Source organism: Moschus berezovskii, chromosome 21, assembly GCF_049115385.1.
Source record: "Moschus berezovskii isolate FMDL1 chromosome 21, NW_MosBer_1.0, whole genome shotgun sequence".
NCBI classification, from domain to species: Eukaryota; Metazoa; Chordata; class Mammalia; order Artiodactyla; family Moschidae; genus Moschus; species Moschus berezovskii.
In genome coordinates, this window is record NC_142480.1 from 43877750 (window position 1) to 43883035 (window position 5286).

The following is a 5286-nucleotide window of genomic DNA, read 5'->3' on the forward strand; positions in this document are numbered from 1 at the left end:
TTTCTGAGGTCAGATTTACATACAATAAAATGCACCCATTTTAAACATGCAATCTGATGTGGGGTTTTTTTTTCGTTCAGTGGGTTTTTACGAGTTCTGAAACCCATGTAACCGCCAGAAAGCTACAGACCATTTCCACCACCTCCAGCAGTTCCCTCGTGCCGCTGTGCAGTCAGTTCCTGGACTCCAGCCCCAGGAAACCACCTATTTGCTTTCTCTGCTGTTATGAATTGTGCCTGTACAAGAATTTCCTATGAAAGAATCAGATGGCGTGTAATTTTTGTGTGTTTGTCTTCTTAGCGTAACGCATTAAAAAGTCTCCCTGGATTTGCATGTATTTTCAATCCATTTTTATGGCTGATCAGTGTCCCATTGCATGGGTATACCATTTCTTTTATCCATCCCTCTGTTGATGGACATTTGGGTTGTTTCAGGTTTGGGGATGTTATGAATAAAGCTGCTACAAATGGTGGAGTATGCGTCTTTGTATGGTTATCTTTTTATTTCTCTTGAGTAAAATAGCAAGCAGTGGAATTGTGAGGTTAATGATAAATTTATGTTTAACTTCATAAGAAACTGCCTATCTCTTTTCCAAAATGATTGTATGATTTTACAGTCCCACCAGGAGTGTATGAGGTCTCACTTGTTCTATGTCCTTGCCACACTTGTTTCCATCTTTTTTGTTTCCTTTAATTCAGCCATGCTAGAGGATATTGAGACGTAATCTCTCAAAGTGTTTTATTTCTATTTTTTCTAGTTTTATTGAGGTACAGTTAAAGTGTACAATGTGACAATTTGATATATGCATATCTGTGAAATAAATGATTCTCACAATCGAGTTAATTAGCATCTCTAGCACAAGCTGGAATCAAGATTGCCTGGAGGAATATCAATAACCTCAGATATGCAGATGACACCACCCTTATGGCAGAAAGTGAAGAGGAACTCAAAGGCCTCTTGATGAAAGTGAAAGAGGAGAGTGAAAATGTTGGCTTGAAGCTCATCATTCAGAAAACGAAGATCATGGCATCTGGTCCCATCACTTCTTGGGAAATAGATGGGGAAACAGTGGAAACCGTGTCAGACTATTTTTTTGGGCTCCAAAATCACTGCAGATGCTGATTGCAGCCATGAAATTAAAAGACGCTTACTCCTTGGAAGGAAAGTTATGGCCAGCCTAGATAGCATATTAAAAAGCAGAGACATTACTTTGCCAACCAAGGTCCGTCTAGTCAAGGCTATGGTTTTTCCCGTGGTCATGTATGGATGTGAGAGTTGGACTGTGAAGAAAGCTGATCACCGAAGAATTATGCTTTTGAACTGTGGTGCTGGAGAAGACTCTTGAGAGTCCCTTGGACTGCAAGGAGATCCAACCAGTCCATTCTAAAGGAGATCAATCCTGGGTGTTCATTGGAAGGACTTATGCTAAAGCTGAAACTCCAATACTTTGGCCACCTCCTGCGACGAGTTGACTCACTGGAAAAGACTCTGATGCTAGGAGCAACTGGGGGTAGGAGGAGACGGGGATGACAGAGAATGAGAAGGCTGGATGGCATCACCAACTCGATGGACATGAGTTTGAGTGAACTCCGGGAGTTGGTGATGGACAGGGAGGCCTGGCGTGCTGTGATTCATGGGGTCGCAAAGAGTCAGACACAACTGAGGGACTGAACTGAACTGATCACCTCACAGAATTGTCTTTTTTCCCCCTTTTTTTGGTGAGAATGCTTGAAATGTACCCTCAGCAACTTGCAAGTATAAAATATTATAGTATTAACTGTAGTCACCATGTTATACATTATCTCCAGAACTTCTTTTTTAAAAATATTTATAATTATTTATTTATTATTAAGATATGGCTGCACCACATCTTAGCTGTGGCGTGCAGGATCTTCTGTCTTCATTGTGCCATGCCTATCTTTAGTTGCAGCATGCCCTGGTGGTCCACTGGTTAAGACTCCACACTCCCAATGCAGGGTGCCTGGGTTCAACCCCTGGTCAGGGAACTAGATCCACTTGGGGCAATTAAAAGTTCACACGCTACAACTAAGAGTTTGCATGCTGCAACTTATTATTGTTGTACCTGAAAGTTTGTACCCATTGAGCAACATCTTCCTATTGCCTCCAGCTCCTGGCAGCGACCAATCTACTCTGTGTTTCTAGGAAGCTGATTTTATTTCTTAGATTTCACATATAAGGGAGATCATGCATTATTTGTTTTTCTCTGACTTCTTTTACTTAAAATAATGCCCTCAAGCCCCATCCATGTGGTTGCACAGGCAAGATTTCCTTCCTTCTATGGCTGAATAATATTCCATTGTATGTATAGACCACATCTTCTTTATCCATTCATCTCTCAGTGGACATTTAGATTGTGTCCGTGTCTTGGCTATTGTGATTAAATACCACAATGAACACGGGAGTGCAGGTGTCTCTTCCAGACAGTGATTTCATTCATTGGCTATATACCCAGAAGTGAGATTGCTAGATCAGATGGTAGTTCTATTTTTAATTTTTTGAGGAGCCTCCATACTGTTTTCTGTTGAGGCTGCACCAATTTACAGTCCCACCAGCAGTGTGTGAGGGTTCCCTTTTCTCACATCCTGGCCAAGTCTCTCAGTGTGGTTTTAGTTTGCATTTCCATCCCAAGGAATGAAGCTGAGCTTCTGTTCATGTGCTAATCAGCCGTCAATCTATTGTGAAATGCCTATTTAAGTCTTGTGCTCATTTTTCAAAGTTGTGTTGTTCATCTTCTTGTTATTGAGTTATAAAAGTTCTTAGTGTACTCTGAGTGCAAGTCTTTGGTCAGATATGTGCATTCTATCTACTTTTTCTCCCAGTATGCTACTTGTCTTCTCATTTTATTAATAATATCTTTTGAATATTTTCTGAAAATTGGTGAAATCCAATGTATTATTTTTTTCTTTTATTGTTTAGGCAACAGGGTAGCTTCTTTGTGAAGCAGTCAGGCTCTGTCTGACAGGAACTCTACAGCTACTGTAAGAAAAAATGAGGTAATAAGGGCTTTTGGTGTCCAGGGGTAAAGAAAGGTGGGTAGAAATCTGGAGGAGCCTCGGGGAGGAAGGAAGAATTATGAGGGAGGCTTCAGATGTCAGGATCTTGAACCAAGAGAGTGGAAACAGTAATACCAATAGTAGCTAGTATTAATTGAATGCTTACTATGTTCCAGGCCCTGTTGTAGGATCTTCACATGTGTTAATCATGAAATCTTCACAACAACCCTGTAGAAGAAATACTATTATTATCCCCATTTTACAGATAGGGAAACTGAGTCACGGGTGGTTAAGTAACTCAGGGACATCCAGCTAACAAGCAGCGGAGTCAGGATTTGAACCCATACAGACTAGCCCCTGACTCTTAACTATGCTATGACTGCTCACAGAGCTGGTATAAGCAAATAGGCTGATAAATTCTGCTTCATGGGTACTCTCTGAATGTCCATTGGTCTCCTCACCAGAATACTACTCAGGCTTCTGTATCAACAAGCTGCTCAGCATCACATAAGTTAACCTAAATTTCTGGTTCCCCCAGATTCAAAAGTCTTCCCAGGTGGCAATAATGGTAAAGAACCCGCCTGCCAATGGAGGAGATATGAGAGATGTGGGTTCAATCCCTGGATCAGGAAGATCCCTGGGAGGAGGGAATGGCAACCCACCCCAGTATTCTTACCTGGAGAATCCCATGGACAGAGCCTAGTGGGCTACAGTCCACGGGGTCCCAAAGAGCTGGACACGACTGAGTGACTTAGCATGCATGCCCCAGATGCAAAGCAACATTTAGTGTCTCAGGAAAACAGAGGGCGGGGAGACCAGAGCCCCCTATCCTGCTTCTCAACCTGCCCCCTGGAATGTTTCCATGGGATATTTGCCTCTCACCTCCCACATTCTGAAATTTATGTCCACCCTTGCTGGGGCTCCCTCAATCCAGGATATTCCCCTTCTATGTGCATCTCACGTCTCTACCTTCACCTCCAGCCTTTTTATACCATTTGGTCCATTGGCCCCATTTGTACCCCAGTTTTGAGGGAGCTCCCTCAGAATTCCAGTGTCCCCTGCATACCCCTCACAGACCCGGGGGCTTGGAGGAGTAGGAGAATGTGGGCTGGGTTCTGTGCTTCCACTTCTGTGCTTCTGTAGGTTGACTTGCCAGCCTCTCATTATAAAGATATAAGAACAGGGACTTCCCTGGTGGTCCAGTGGTTAAGACACTGCCTTTCAATGCAGAGGATGTGGGTTCAATCCTTGGTCAGAGAACTAGGGTCCCACATGCCATGGGAGTGTGGCCAAAATTTTTTTAAAAGAGAGAGTTCAGTTTAGTTCAGTTCAGTTGTTCAGTCATGCCCGACTCTTTGCGACCCCATGAATCACAGCACGCCAGACCTCCTTGTCCATTACCAACTCCCAGAGTTCACTCAAACGCATGTCCGTCCAGTCGGTGATGCCATCCAGCCACTTCAGTTCAGTTCAGTCACTTAGGCGTGTCCGACTCTTTGCGACCCCATGAACCACAGCATGCCAGGCCTCCCTGTCCATAGGTATAGAAAATAAATTTTAAAATTAGTTGTTAGGTATAGAAAATAATTTTTTTTTAATGTGAGAACATTAAACAGAGTAAACATATTTCAAAAGATAACTTTATGAAACACAACTCCCTGCTACATACACTTTTTTTAAGCTATGAGAAAAACCTGTATAGTTTGAGATTATTACAGTGTCAGAATAGTTTCTGGCTTCTTCATCCTGGAAAGAGTAGCCGTGTCTAAGCATTTGCAAATGAATAGGTTATAACAGAGACTAGAAAATTGGAACTAAAAAATTACAATATTCTGTATAATTAAAATATTGCTCTGTCCAAAGACCTGGGTTAAAAAAAAGACTGCAATAGGTTCAAATCCAGGAGACAATTAAGTGTAATGGAGCCTGAAGGGCTTAAAATGAGAGAGATGAGCTATTGAAAGTATTAACGAAGTCAAGGCTTTGATAAAGTTTGAAGCTAAGATGAACTTCTAATTGAACTCACCTTTAGTGAGATTTAAGCGAGACCCCTAGGCCACTATAAGCCATATGTTTCATGAAGATTTATCCTTAATGGAAGATCCCTAACTCGCAACGCAGACATTTTTTTAAATTTAATAATTTAAAATTATATTCTTTTCATTACATGGTAATTATACATGACTAAGTTTCATTTTGAGATACTTATGCCTCATCTTCCTAACTGTCATGCAAAATGTATTAGAGCATCAGATTAAACGGCCAACTTTCG